This window comes from Topomyia yanbarensis, chromosome 3 (assembly GCF_030247195.1).
Source record: "Topomyia yanbarensis strain Yona2022 chromosome 3, ASM3024719v1, whole genome shotgun sequence".
Classification (NCBI taxonomy): domain Eukaryota; kingdom Metazoa; phylum Arthropoda; class Insecta; order Diptera; family Culicidae; genus Topomyia; species Topomyia yanbarensis.
Genome location: NC_080672.1, coordinates 252,532,880 through 252,549,289, shown reverse-complemented (window position 1 = coordinate 252,549,289; position 16,410 = coordinate 252,532,880). Strand labels below are relative to the sequence as shown.

The window sequence follows — 16,410 nt, the reverse complement described above, 5'->3', positions numbered from 1 at the left end:
CATTTTGCGTTGCGTGTAATGTATTTTGCTTTGCGTGTAAGACGTCAAAACCCTACAAAAAACTTGCCCTACTTTCAGCAAAACGTCGAACAAAATGAATCAGCGTAGGACGTTTGTTAAATAAACTTTTCTGTGAGGGAGTGCAAAGTTGTTGCAAAAATGGAAATTAAATGATTTTTTTAAAATGTGATGCAAATTTGTTTCAGGCTTAAACTTCTGCCTATAGAAGAATTGGGGCTTTTGTTGTTCCAGTGTGATGGGCAATATGAATGCTATTTTGTCGTTCTCAATTACAGTGTGCCTCATATTAGTGTTGATTTGCCATTTAATGTTTTAGAATAATAGAAATGTCAGCGATTATACTCAATGAAATGGATTCGGCGAATACCTTACTTTGTTTGCAGCTTTAGGGTTTTTAACTTTTGCAGTAGAGTTTCGTATATACGGTCTGCTTTAATGCTTGATATTTGTAGTGCTTATAAACATATGACTGAGTCTGAAAAAGGAATTAAAGGAAAGTAGCAACTAAACTCGGTGAATCTAAACTTTCGGTTTTCTAAATGTTTTGCACAGCAAGGTCATTTAAAAAAATGGTTGGCATACAATGTTTCTCGCGATCAGAGTTACCGTTGCTTAATTCAAAACTCTTTCCTTTTGCTATATACCTATACTACCCATGATCGCATATTTGTCCCGTTTTCTATGGGATTTCCTATCTTTATGGGACTGGTTTGCGATCATGGGCAGTATAGTTCTGCTCAATTTATGAATTAGAGTATCTGTAACTCAAATTTGAGTGGTTTTGAATAGACGTGTAAGGAAGTTTTAACGTTGCGGGCAATGAGTTATTTGACCGTATCGTGTTGGTTTTCAACATAATCAATGAGCGCCATAATGTTTTCAGTGGGAATTTTATTCACCACAGGAGGGAAGCAAAAAGAAAACTCGCTGCAAACTTCTTCACTTCAGTCTGGTGAGAAATGTTCGCGTCGCAACATTCGCTGCTTCATCTCGTTATTTTGGATTAATTTAGCGTTTTAGAAGTTTATCCGTGTGGCTGCAATTTATTTTTTATAGATTTTGCTTTGAGATGCATAGTGAACTGTAGTGGAAAGTGTGAGCTGTGTTTGGTTCCGTTTTACGCAAGTGAAAATTTTCTAACAGCAGACATGTTTTTATTTGCCCAAACTCCCGGTTCGTCATAAACCGCGATTATGTGAGGATTAAGGATTAACTGGAATTAGAAGTGACTTGATTGATTATAGTTTTAAAAATAGTTGTAACAGCGAGTGTAGAATTAATAAATCAATGCCTGAATAGATTTTTTTCCTGGGATATAGGTACTAGAATAGTTTGCAGGTTTGCACAAATTAAGGATATGTGATTGTGCGTAAATGAAGTAACGCAGTTGTGTGCGTGTCTAACATCGACAAGACGTAAGGATCCGCTATCCATTGCTTTTGAACACAGGTGTGGAGTTGGGAAGAGATAACGAGTGGGCCAGGTTGTTAACTTACTAGGTTTTCATCAGCGTGATCAAAGGCTGCTATGAAGGAATGGAAAAAGTGCGACCACAGTAGCAAGTAGTACAGAGAAACGCTAGTTGAAAAGTTGAAGTTCGTGAAGTTGTGTTTGTGAGGTGAGTATTTTTTTTTGTTCTTCGGGATTGTCGGGAAAAGCGAGTGATTCCATTGAACTGTGGTTGGACTATGGGTGTAGAGTGAGAGATTCGAAATGAAATGTAACTTTTTTAACAACTTGTCCTGTGTTGTAAAAAAAAGGTTTTCTTTTTATTTGCAAAATGAAAAACCTGGCTTGTGTGAATTTCATTCGTCGCTTGCACTAGTATTTGAAAAGGTTATTGTCAAGTTACTAACTAGCAACAGGTTACAGTACACAATAACCGCAAAAATGTACACTGCATTAGTAGCACGTGTGTTTCCGTTTTTAAATCAGAAACAATAGTATAATTTATTTGATAGCTTTAAAAAAATAAAGCAAAATAATGTAACATAGAGCGCGCTTTTAGTACATTTTCTGGATCATTGTGTAAAATAAATTTATTGCATCCTATCAAATGTTTCTCAAATACGATGAAATTAATCCATATAAAAATGACAGTTCCAAGCCTAGAACTACCTAGAGCTGATACAAAAGCAAAATCAGCATAAATTCAATCGGAGGATTTTGTTTGTTCGTAGCCTCTCTTTTTGCCTCACATAGTTTAAATGAACTGGCTGCAATCACAGTACCCCCTGGCTACATTTGGCGTTTGATTTTTTGCTACTTGCTTGTCTCGTTTCAGGCTTAAGCCTGTTTTAGTATTATTTCCCCGAGAATTCTACTTTACAATGATGCGCAGTTTCAACGCCCTAAAATATGTTCAAATATTACTACCGAAAAAAATGTTTACGTTTCAATTTTAACTTGCCATAAAAGTTCAGGGGGGGAGGGGGTTGCTTCTCTAATCCTCCGGCTATCACATCACATGATTTGGTACTCTTAGGGTGCTTACAGAGTGGCGGCGAGAAGCTGAGCTGGGGCTGGAACTGGCATTAGAATGCGAGATGCGAGAAACCTACTTGCTGCAAACCAAAGGTACTATGTCAGAGTGAAAGCTGAGCTGATCTGCGCCGACTGCCCGCTTTTACTCTGACAAGTTCCATTTGATATGCTGCAAGCAGGTTTCTCGCATCTCGCATTCTAATGTCAGTTCCAGCCCCAGCTCAGCTTCTCGCCGCCACTCGGTAAGCACCCTTAGTATGTATAACAAACATTTGGCATTTTCGTTTTTGACAGTGCACTACACCGGTGTAGTCGGTGCTACACTCATTCAAACTTGGGTGTAATCAGTCTATCTCTTTCTTTACTCTACACCGGTGTAGCATCAAGAAAAAACGAAAACGCTAATAGATATGTGGCACAATGTGCTAAAAACGGACGAAAATCCTGTCAATCCTATTTTTCATTGGGGCGAACGACCATCTGGTTAAAGCACTCAATAAACAATTACAATTATTTTTCATTGGATTGTCTGCTCTAAATATATTACCAAGGGCCGTTCATAAATGATGTCGCGTATTGACAGTTGGGGAAAAGCGTGGACATTACGGTTATCAGGGCTCTCTGAATTAGTTAACAATCGATTGATCCGCTTCAGACCTAGGGGATCCAAGAGGAGATCAGGAACAAGACAGCAGCGGAATCAATGCGAAGTTTTAGTTGCATCACTGACAATTTAACACGCGTTGTTAGGAGCTTGATACAATGGACTACACAAATTAGAGGACTTGACGTTACACACTTCGAGACAAACAGGCGCAAAATTTGGTCCTCCTCCCGAGGACCGGTGTACATTTGGCAGACAGTTGCTAATTCGTTCGATATTGTAAATTTTGTCTTGCGGGACGGACCGAGATCCTTTAAGCTATACGCTGCAGTCCTCTCAACCCGCTAAAAAAAACTTACTATGAAAATTCATCCCTGGTATCTGTCAAGTGAATATGAAATTCCGGCTGGTGCTGTAAATGAGGATGGCAAAGACAACAGTTCTGATATGTCTACGCTTGTGCTTAATGCAATAACAAGCTGTCAGAATGCTGTCTTAAAAATGAATGTAACGATATCTAGGGAGACGTCTGAATGATCAAATTTATGATGTAATAACAACAATTCAAACTTGTTTCGACGGGCCAGTTTTCCTTCTCATGCGCAATATTCTCAGAGCAAAGAGCTACATATAACAACTCTTCTCTGCCAGCTAGTGCATATTTGGGAGATTTCCTACATAAGGTATCTGCAGAATTGTAGTACTTAAGTATCCCATCAAGTAGGTGGCTCTCAAGTTCATACCTGAGCTGCGACTGGCACATTTTTATCCTGCCAGCTATTCAGTCCTCGGCACGGGAAGACATCTTGATTCGAGGACTCCTATTTCAGTTGCTTCTTACAACATGGAAGTAGGAAACAGTGAATTTATTCATAGCTGAGATATTTAAACCCGCCGGATGCCACACGGCCTCTAGGCAAGTTTTTTTGGTGAAAGTTGTTATCAACCTTCTAGTGAACTACAGTTGGTCACACGGTGATACATACACGCTAGCTCACGAGACATACAAATGGTCACATGATAAAAACACGTTAACATCTAATCGGCTGAGCCCTGCGCGATAATACGAACCTGCTCACATAACTAGCCCGCGATATCGTAAACATAAAAACACCCAGTCAACTTGTTAGCATTTACGTAATTATAAAATCGGTCTCAAGTATTAAGATACAAGCGCTCGTTCTCACGAGATCATGAAGCGTATACTAAATATTACAATTGGCAGTTGGCCATAAGCAGTATTTTAATGGAGGACATTTCCCGTCTCGTCTGCAATTGTAATGAGTGAGCAGAGCAGAGAGTTCTTCCTAGAATCTAGCTCTATAGTTGAACCAAAAATAATCCCAGTTAGAGCTATGTGTTTTACAGAACAGTAGAGTAGCAAACAAAGCCAATGAACTTATTGATTACACCTTTTTCACTAGATTCGCGTTAATAAGGGTGGTCAAATATGTTCAAAAAAGTATTTGAGTATCATTCGTTTTGTTAAAGCTAGATAGATTCGGAAAAACGATAGTAATAAATTTAATGTTCAGTATAAAAAGCAACAAAAAACAGGGGGTGTACAAACTGAAGTCCCAATTTCTAAATTGGAAGCAGTTTTTTGCCTGATAACGTTCCAGTTCTGTAGTATGCATAATTTCCCTGATGCACGGCACAAAAATAGGCTGAACCACCCTATTGTGTATATACCCAACAGAAGGTAAGGAAACGTATAATAGTTGAATAAAAAATTGTAATTGCACTTCAGTTTTCGCAAAGAGTTAAACGAAAGATAACGAAAAGAAGATTTGTAGTTGAGAGTACGTATGTAGGAGCGGTCAGATCGTGTAGCAGCCGGTAGGGTATACGATTGTCCGAGAACAAGTTTCGCGAGAATCATTCTTCCTCTTTGCAATCCAATCTACCGCATCATCACCGATCCAATCGACGCAGTCAAGTCAACCGCGAATGTTGTTCTTGGACTAAAGTGTAACGAAAATAAGAGGCCAATGATGACCACTTGTATCTGCCGTGAAATGTGCTTGAAATTAAGCCATAACGGGATCTGGTCTTTTCATACATTCGTGATTCGTGAATGAGTAGTTACAGTTACGTAGCTTTTTTGTTGTACTGCTGTCTGAATCTCAGGCAAAGAAACATGATTGTCATCACTGAGTGAGCTGGATTTAGCAGCAATATGCGGTTGCATCAGATGGCCAATTTGATGGAAAACTGGTTTTGTTTGCAAATTATTTTGTCATAATCCGACGAAAGAAACAGAGCAATTAAACTTTTAAATGATCGTTGCGTTGTACGTTTTCTTTCATTTCACTAAGACGAAACACATGCTCATCGACCATCCGTTAAAACTGCAGTGCATCCGCATGCTGAAATATGTAGTTAGTTTGAAATAGCTTGAAAACCTAAAATAAATAACATTTGAGCTTTCTTTACAAATTAAAAAAAAAAAAAATAAATTAACCGCTGTGTAACCAACAAAAAGGATGTTGAGGCGAGTCCGTCAAATTTGAAATGCTAATAATTATGAAAACGGTTAACACTTTTGGACTAAGAAACTCGTGTCAAAATTCTTGGAATTACTGTAGAATAATATTAAACAAAAGTTTTGATCAATTTCTTCACCCTATTTTCTGAAACAAATTCGCGAAGAAAGTGTTTTTTTCAACACGTTTCATGGCGACATGACCGAGACCTCCTAATGATATGGGGGAACTCTCTTCTAGTACCTGAACCGTACACCGAAAATAAAGTATCAGATTCACGGTCCGCGCGCGATGATCCAATAATACTAATAAGATACTTGTAGGGTACGGTTGGTAAGATAATTTTTAATTATCTTTATTATGTAAATTGAGAAATTGAATTCTTACATTTTGGCAATTAATCCTTTGTGTCAAACACTGTGGAAAGCTTTTTCGATGTCTAGAGGAACAACTTCAGTGGAATATATTTGTGATATATTTGCCGTTATCATGTTAGTTACTGTCACAAGGTCAAATACGAAATCCAAACTGCTCGGGAAGAAAAAATAAATTCTCATTAATACACTCAGGTTTTTTTTTACGCGGGGGATACGAGCCGCGTAAATGAAAACCGCGTAAATTTCAAAATCCGCGTAAATGAAAACCGCGTAAATTTCAAAATCCGTGTAAATGAAAACCGCGTAAATTTCAAAATCCGCGTAAATGAAAACCGCGTAAATTTCAAAATCCGCGTAAATGAAAACCGCGTAAATTTCAAAATCCGCGTAAATGAAAACCGCGTAAATTTCAAAAACCGCGTAAATGAAAACCGCGTAAATTTCAAAAACCGCGTAAATGAAAACCGCGTAAATTTCAAAATCCGCGTAAATGAAAACCGCGTAAATTTCAAAATCCACGTAAAAAAACCGCGTAAAAAAATACCGCGAAAAAAAAACCGCGTAAAAAAAAACTTGAGTGTAATTTACTAATAGAAGAGAGTAGACAAATTGGTCGATAGCTAAATGCTTCTGCTGGATTTTGATCTGGGCTCAGAATAGGAATAACCGTTTTCCATCTTTCAGGAAAGTATGCTAATTCAAAACATTTGTTGAATATTTTGACCAAGTATCTCATGATGATTTCGGGAAGGATTTTAAGAAGAATGTTGAAAATTCCATCATAATTTGGAGCTTTCATATTTTTTAACTTTTTCATGGTGGATTTGGATCTGATCATAGTGTGTTAACAATCTCGCCTAGAGACAATACTTGATTTTGAAACGTTTTCATATGTTTGTAAGACTTCATTTTCAATAGGACTCACAGCGTAGAGATTAAAATTATGGACGCTCTCAAACAGCTGAGCAAGTTCTCAAGTTTTTTCTTTGTTTGTAAGAAGTATGTTGTCACATACCTTCTGGAATTAGTTTCTGAGGTTTCTTAAGTACCTTAGAAAGTTTCCAGAAGGGTTTGGAATATGGCTTGATTTGTTCAATCCCTTCCGCGAAATTTTCATTTCTTAATCTTTGCCCAATTTCTTTTTGTACACCCTGATAGATACACGCAAACGTTGATATTGACATCTTCGAACATTCTTCAAGCGTATCAGAAGTTGAAAATTGTCGTCAATAATAGGAGTATTAAATTTTATCTGCATCAACTATAGAATCACTTAAATTTTGTAATGCCGTATTATCATTGACATTAGCTTTATTTTGTAAGTCATGATCATGTTTAAAATTATTCTCGAGAAAAGTTTCATACCTTTTCCAATTCGCTTTGTGAGAATTAAACACTAAGCTAATGGGACTGGAAACAGCTTCTTGAGAAAATGAAGAAGATACTGGGAAGTGATCAGAATCATAGTCAGCGTGTGTAATCAATTCGCTACAAATGTGACTGATCTGTTGAATCCAAATCAATTGTTAATTGTTGTCATCAATTGTTGTCCTTAGAGACGAATAGCACGTAGGTGCTTCTGTTTCGGGAACAACATTGAATAATAACCAGCAAGGCAATTATTAAAAAGTAGTTTACAGTTGGAATTGGAATATTCCAGGATTGGTGTTTAGCGTTAAAATCACCGATTTTGAAGAATTTCGACCGATTTCTTGTAAGTTTTTGTAAGTTTCTTTTCAAGAAGTTAATTTGCTCACCAGTGCACTAAAAAGGCAAATACGCCGCAACAATAAAAATGATACCAAGATTGGTTTCAAATTTGATACCCAAACTCTCGATCATCTTGGTGTCAAGAGAGGATGTCACGCAATGTTTGATTCTGCGATTAACCGCTACTGCGATTCCTCCGCCGAATCCAACAATTCGATCTAATCGATGAATAACAAAATTAGAGATACTTTTCAATTTAAAGTTTGGTTTTAAAAAAGTTTTGGTAACGGTTATATGCATAATATGTATCCTCAAGAAGTTGAAAAAATTTGTCTTCGCACGTTTTTAATGAACGTACATTCCAATTTAATAAATATAAATGATTGTTGAAAGTAATTATTAAACTTTAAATTCATTACAATTTTGTTAGTAAATTTCCACCCAGTTTGAAAAGCTTCGAACATGGCGGTAGAATTTAACATAGCAATCATCAGCTGTAACATAGGTAGATTACGCTACCTACATCCATTGGAGCAAAGGGAGCGTTGTGTGCAAACGAGTTTGGAAGCGTGGTAGTCGTTTTTTGGCATGTTACCCGCCACTGAAGCATAAGATGACACACTATTGTAGGATGGTGTGATGGAGATAGAAGATCCTTGTATAGATAGAAAAGTTGTTATACTATTTTGAGGCGGATTAACACGATTAAACTTCCCTCGGCATGATACTGTACCTTGATATGGTCCGGAGGCTTTTTCACCAAAGCAGTGTTACAGTGATTATATCACATAGAAACTAGGGTACGATTATTTTTTAGTTAAGCTACATTGTGATCAAATTCAATACTATGTCATGGTCGAAAAAATGTACAATGTAGGTTTAGGACCACGTTCACTTTGGAGGTACCCTCCCTGGGCATCAGTGATGGGCCTAGTGGCACGTATTCTTGGGTGGTTGATAAGAGTGGGAGATCCGAGCGAGTGCTGGTTCTTTGATCTCTGAATCTCATGACTCATAATCATTAGACCGTGTGTTTTGGCAGACAGCTGATATGGATGTTTCTACTTTCAGCCACTAGTTAATACTCAACTAGCCCAACATAATAAACTGAAACACGTAGTTTTTGAAGAACCACATTATCAAACACCTAAAAGTAGTTAGAATGTATGTAATATCTACTTCTTTTTGTAGCTAATATATTTTCAGCTACTCTCGACAAACATATGATTACGGCCTAAAAGCCAACCGTCAAAATCCACTTTTAATGGAAATTCCGGACGAACCGTTACTAGCTGAACACAGTTCACAACAGTTTATGAAAGAGAAAACTTTTCTCTTTCGTTTACTACCAACATCTGTGATTGGCATGTAACGGTTTGTCCGGAATTTCCATTCAAAGTGGATTTTGACAGTTGGCTTTTAGGCCGTAATCATATGTTTGTCGAGAATTTACTCTACCTTAACGTTATCCATGCATACCAAGAATAATCTATATTCGTGTTCTACTTTCATCTATCTTCACTTCTCTTTTTTTCCTTTCATTATTATATCTTAAATCAGATTCGCAATAACGCACACTAACACAATGCACATTCTCTCGTATACACTCACAATCTCTCCCATTCTAAACGTACAAACGCGATAACACAAACCTGGTCACAAACGCAAACATGCAATTGCAATCATCCACACATCCTTGCGCTCGGGATTTTGCCAACATTGAAACACCTCGGTAATTAAGTGAATGTATTAGCACTTATAAATTTACAAACGCGGTCTCAAGCATTAACCCACCGCTCGTGCGATCATGAATCAGTCCCGTCCGGAAGTCTCTACCCTCGATCCTAGCAGCCTAGCCTCAGGCCTTTAGTTCGACCAATCCAAAAATGTCGCTCATATCCACTGGACAACACGTTCCATGGCGAGATGACCAGGAACTCTAGTTAAATGGGAGCGCTCACTTTCTACTAGTATCTGAACTCGTATACTAAAAATTAAGTATCAGATTCACGGTCCGCGTAATCATCTAACAGCATGCGAATGGGCATATGGTCATAAAATCGAATTTATGCACGCGACAAACACGTTAACATACAAATGCTTGAGCCCTTCGCGATCATCTAGGCAACCTACACTCGCAATCTCGCAAATTTTCAAACACGGTCTCAAGCGTGAACCTACAAACTCCTGCGCTAGCGTGATCATGAATCGGTCGCTTCGGAAGTCGACACCAACAGTCTAGGTCCATGCCTTCAAATAGACCAATTAAAAAAGAAAGCTCTCATATCCACTGGACAACATGGCAACTTGACCGGGAACTCTTGTGATATGGGCTAATTCACTCCTTGTCAGAATGTGATCCGTACACCAAAAATTAAATCAGAACGAAGATCCGCGCGGCCATCCAAAAACACACGCCAATATGTGATTGACCATAGAATTACGAAATCGAATTTGTTCACGCAAAGTAACATACACGCGACAAGCACGTCAACATACGAAGGCTGAAGACCTTCGCAATCATCGCACACCTATGCCCGCGATCGCGCAAACTTTATAACACTCAGGTAATAATGTGAACGCTTTAGTACTTACAAAGTTACAAACGCGGTCTCAAACGCAGACCCGCAAACGCGCGCTATCATGAATTGGACACGTCATATCCACTACACAACACGTTCCATGGCGACATGACTGGAAACTCTAGTGATATGAAGGAACCCACTTTCTTCTAGAATCTGAACCGTACACGAAAAATTAAGTATTAGGTTCTCGGCCTGCGCGCGATCATTTTAGAACACACGAAATATGCGAAAGGTACACGGTTATAAAATAGAATTTATACACGCGAAGTCACATACACGTTGGCACACGCGCCATACAAACGCACACGCGATCGAACACATTAACGTACAAATGCTTGAGCCCTTCGCGATGATACACGCGTTACCTGAACCACATACCTGAACCGTACAATGAATATCACATACAGAATCTTGGCCCACTGCAATTGGCCTTAAGTAGTGTTTTAGTGGGCACCATTGCCTGTCTCGTCTGCAATTGTAGGGTGTGATTCTGACGGGGAGCTCTTCCGAGAACCTAGCTCTACAGCTCCAATAAGACAACACTCGAAAAATAAACTGTTGCTTATTGTAACATATTTAAAATCTGGTAAAAGTCGAAAGTAGCAAAAGAAATTCTTTATCCAGTGCAATGATTGTCTCCTTTTTTGGGGGTTTGCGACTTAGTCCGGTCTGGCTTAACACCGTCCATGTTTTCTACCAATTTGCCCCCCTTTACCAGACAAGCAAATTAAATTCCGCTATCAAGCCAGGTCAACTATTTAGGCAGGTGAATTTTTTTTTGACTATCTACAGTAGAGTCTAAAATCATTTTTTTTCGGTTTGAAATTCTAATGTTTTTCTAAAAAGATGAAACATGTTCGGGAAAGTGATGCTAATCTTCACGAAACGTTAATATTTATTAAATTGTGAATTCGTTTCTTGATGAATAATTGGTAACCATTATCACATCAAAACGTTTGAGTGTAACGCCATGTTTTGTTGAAACTTAATTTTAAGAATACGAGGTTCATTTTTCATGATATTAGGAGATTAATCACGATTGTCCTAAACGATTGACTACGATTCATGTTTTCCATACTTCATGAACAATTTTTTCCGTGTATACGGTGTGTATATAACATGACCTTATTACAAAAAATAAGCATCGCTGAATTTTTCGCTATTCGATAGCAGACCTTTAGACCTTTAATTTAAGACTTATTTGAAAATAATCCACCGAGGGTCGACGAGCATTTTTATTTTTTCAGTTCAATGAGGGCGGCTCAGAAGGGGCCAAAATACTCAATCATGCCATATGTATTCGATAACATATAAAATGGTTTCAATTTGAGTATATATTCCTTGTTTTGACGTGAGCTTTTTTTTCCCTTTTCAAGGGTTTTTAGGAACGTGTCCATTGGAACACAGAAAGAGAAAGAATGACCGGAACGGTGAGAATGAAGAAACGGTGAAAATTCACCTTTTTATTGGAAGCACTGGGAAAAGCTATGTCCTCAAGCAGGAATCGAACCTGCGATCTCCTAGTCTCTAGTTGGGTGCGTTAACCATTCCGCCATCGAGGAGCTGTGATGATGCCATTATATATTCCCGACGGTATCGTGATCACCGCCACAGCCTCCAATACCTACTAATTGATCTATCGACCCCCGTTTCTTCATTCTCACCGTTCCGGTCATTCTTTCTCTGTCTGTTTTCCAGTGGACACGTTCCTAAAATTATATTTGAGTGTTTTATTACAAGACTTATCATACATTTACATTAATAAATAAATCTAATAGATCGTGAATGTTACACTGGTTATAGCATCATTAAAGCTATCACTTCTTATTTGAAAAAGTTGTTGATCATGCACAATTTCATAAATGTCTCAATAACTACCTTAGAATAAGATGGTAAATTCTACATATAAAATTTTTTTGTAAGATGGAGAGAAATCCTTTTTATTTGACACCCAAAATGCCTACACTGGTCACTGTGTCTCATCGGCATAAACAGAACTTCTGCTCGAACGGGACATCACGTTTGATCAGTCGTTCGATTGAAACACAAAGTGTGTTTTAGTTTTAAGGGATTTGCGTCAAGCTGGCGCTAATCTATTCCGACAATAAGTTAGTGTTGGTTTCTGATGAGGCGAAGCCTAAACGCAACACAGTATGAAATAAGGATTTGTGCCCTCCTGTACAAAGACTGGTTTTTACCAACAAATTTTCACCCTAGCGAGAAATTTTGGTTTTTACCAAATTTTCCTCCTTAGGGTGAAATATAGCATAGTGCTTTCGCATAGGCCTGCTAAGCCAAAACAAGTTTCGGTTTCACTGTGTCTCATCGGCATAAACAGAACTTCTGCTCGAACGGGATATCACGTTTGATCAGTCGTTCGATTGAAACACAAAGTGTGTTTTAGTTTTAAGGGATTTGCGTCAAGCTGGCGCTAATCTATTCCGACAATAAGTTAGTGTTGGTTTCTGATGAGGCGAAGCCTAAACGCAACACAGTATGAAATAAGGATTTGTGCCCTCCTGCACAAAGACTGGTTTTTACCAAATTTTTCTCCTTAGGGTAAAATATAGCATAGTACACTGGTCAAGTTAAGGTTGAGATATTGATCAATTAAAAATGTGACAAAGTTTCATGGTTTGAAAGCACATACTAAAAATGCTATATCTCAGCCTCCCGACCGAATTTTCACAATATTTATTCACGAAAACTTTTGTAATAAATAGTACTTTCCAATACATGCCTTTGGTTTAATGAAATAATAATGATTTGTGGGGATTTTCTTCAGAATTAACTAAAAAATATTGTTTTCGCTTTGTTTAATCATTTATCATTGATCGTTTTGTTCTGTCATTGATATAAGCACTTTTTGTGAAAAACTTTTAAATGGAATTTATTCTCCAAGGTCCACAGAAAAATAATAAAATGTTTAAAAAATAATCGGACTTCCAAAAAATTTCGAAAACCGCTTATATACGACAATTTTACTCAAAAATGGCCATATTTCATAAATCGCATTTCTGGAACCTCTAGATGATTTTTTTAGAAACTTGATTTGTTCTACAAAAGTGCTTAAAATATGCTTATCTTTCATTATAGGGTTGAGCACCATGACTTTTCGTACATCGATTTTTTTTGGGACAGCCTAATACCATAAACCATGATATTTAGATTTGAACTGGAAAAAAAATGTTCTGGATCCCTTGATGGATTATTTCCGAATTAGTTTTAAATTAAAGGTAAAAGTTTCTTTCATCCAGTAATGAACAATTCAGCGATGCTTATTTTTTTGTCATAATATTGTTCTATTATACACACCGTGTGTAACTCGTGCGAGACCAAGTTGCACGTTCCAATGAGTATGTAGTGTTATATTTAGTATAAACATAGGTCGCTTGTCTCTATAAAAACCATACGTCTTCAGCACGTCACCGCATTGATATTTGCTTCCATTAAATTTCACGAAAACACATGTGTACGACAAAGTAACGGTAACAATTCGACCACATCAAGACTCGTCTTCTACATATTGCGGCACAATCCACCGGACGTTTCACGAGGATTGGCCTCAACACGAACATGGCGGGCCACTTTGTAGAGATTTGGCATTGATCAGTGCGGCATGGTGTAGCATTGCGAATCTGATGATGATGATGATTATGTTGATGACGGCGACCATCAACTGAAGTTTTCACCAGCAGCTTCGTACGGTCAGCGCTTGGTAGGAGGCGTTTACGAGAGTTATTTCGCCGAACGTTGATGATAAGCCTGAGTAGACAGGCGCGCAGATAAAAAAACATCCACAAAACTTTGCTATATTTACCTTGACTCTGTTCGAATCAGCACTTCGTTCCAATCTGATAAGTTTCTGTCTTACGGCGATTTTCTTTTCTACTAGACCGTCGATTTGTGTTGTGTTTCTGTTTTAATCCCCTTTTGATTTTGCTACATTGAAGCTTGATGTTTAAAATAGTAATTTTGTTGAAAAAGGCGTTTAATCCACAAAGATATCTGTTTTTAATGTTGCTCAGTCTATCGTATTTTCGAGAATTTCGTGCAGTTTGTTTTTGCGGTAATTTGAATCATAAAGTAATTGGTAGCGTAAACAACGTCAGATAGTTTTCAAAGCATTTTCAATGTTTCGCTGAAATCATTTCTAAGATGCTAGCAGAAAACTACTTACAACGAAAGCCAGACCTCACTAGAACATAGTGAAAAACCGTTATATCGTGCATCGGAGAGCTCCACCGTTCCAACAAACCGCTTCATGATGAAATACTAACACCATACCTTGCCAGAGACTCGACAACTATACATATAGTTTAGCTGCATTAATAAACACCGGCGGTAAGGCGTTTTCGCTTGACACAGTATTGCTTGCATATCGTGTTGAACATAAGCACCTCTCGGTGGTGAAGGGAACTTGAAAATGAGGAATACCGGAATGAGTGAAATTGATTGCATTCAACGCTTTGCCGATGGTGATCTTGTTCCTTCTGGGTGTGCTGGTTATGTTTCAAACGGTAAACCAATATCCTGGCATCACCACGAGCGTGAAGCGTCTTGAAACTTACTCTCCGTATAATATTGCAAATTGCAACCTCATCGGTGGTGCTGTGATGCTATTCACTTCGTTTCTGGTTCACAGGTTGCTTTTTTACGCCAACGATCATAAATGTATGGATTCTGTATTTAAAGAGTTTAGCAAAGTGGTAATATGAAACCATATGCAAAGTATAGTATTTATCATACCATTCCAACCGGTACCTTCATGGTTATCCGTCTGTTCAACCACAACCGTCGCCTATAGTAGGTTGTGTTTTCCTTTATTTGATTATTTTGTTATTAATCTTCTTGCACTATCTATGGTGATTCAATAACAACCAACAATAGCACACATCAATGTTACTTGATTCGAACACACCTGTTTGAACTATTTCCTATTGGGAATAAGAGACAGACGGAGGTTTTAGTTCCGGTAAACCAGTTGTGTAACGTCGACAAAAAAGCAAAACCAAGTAATATTAAAAGTTTATTTTGATATATAAAGCAGCAAACGTGTAACGTGAGTGATTTGCCCATCTGTGTGCCGCCCAAAAAAGTTCACATTAACTCATCAAAATAGTAAACAATGATGTAATAAGAAATTGATTAAAATTTTCAGTAGCATTTACAGTAAATATTTTGCTCATATTGTGAATTATAGTAGAATGGATTACTCGAACTGCAGAAATACCTTCTACAGTAATTTTATTGAAATATATTTTTGCAACCATTGGTAACCCATCTAATACAAACATTAGTGAACGTTTTAGTACTTACGAAGTTACAAACGCAAACCCCCAAACGCGCGATCATGAATCGGTCCCGTCTGGAAATCTCTACCCTCCATTCTAGCAACTTAGGTTCATAATTCAGTTATACAAATAAATAAAGCTCATATCCACTAGACAACACAAGGTGACATGGCTGGGAACTCTAGTGATATGGAAAAACCCACTTTCTTCTAGAATCTGAGCCGTACTCGAAAAATTAAGTAGCGTGCAAATGCTCGAGTCCTTCGCGATGATACACGCGATTGCAAAGTCCATTCGCCCACACATACCTGAACCGTAAAATGAATATCACATTCAGAATCACGGCCCGCTGCAATTGGCTTAAATCAGTGTTCCAGTGGGCGCCATTGCCTGTCTCGTCTGCAATTGTAGTGTGTGATTCTGACGGGCAGCCCTTCCGAGAACCTAGCTCTACAGCTCCAGTAGGACAACTCTCGAAAAAAAGATATAAAACCTTATTAATTGGATGAAACTCTTAAAAGCGCAATGTTTTCAAGTGACTTGTGTCGGTGGTTCCGGATGAAATTTTAATGAAGGAAACAGTTTTTTGTCTTTCTCATATAAAAAGGTTATGCAATCACTCTAAAAATTGTCAACCTAATCCTGGCCCAGAAAACCTAGTGTCATATGCATTTCGACTCAGTTCGTCGAAATCGGAAAATGTATGTGGGAGATAGATTTCCAGCCGTGGACCCCTTCCAAAAAAACTTGCACGGGGAAATTGCTACACAGTTGCCATCTTGTGGTGAAATTGTTCGAAAAAATGTTTTGTGTTATTCAATACTTATGTTATAAATCCCATTTAACAAG

The 16,410-nt window shown here is 37.9% G+C and overlaps 1 protein-coding gene across 16 annotated transcripts in view; it reads left to right on the top strand.

Annotated features, from left to right (window-relative positions):
* Positions 1-949: 949 nt before the first annotated feature.
* The window catches only part of LOC131692905 (GATA zinc finger domain-containing protein 7), a 125,921-nt gene continuing 110,460 nt past the window's right edge, over positions 950-16,410 (top strand). For 5 of the 16 annotated variants that reach the window (XM_058980293.1, XM_058980291.1, XM_058980286.1 and 2 more), the window contains exon 1: positions 952-1,639. The gene's annotated coding sequence lies outside the window, so the exon portion shown is untranslated. Of the gene's footprint in view, positions 1,640-16,410 lie in introns of all 16 variants that reach the window. The other 11 variants (XM_058980284.1, XM_058980283.1, XM_058980281.1 and 8 more) reach the window with 6 other exon arrangements.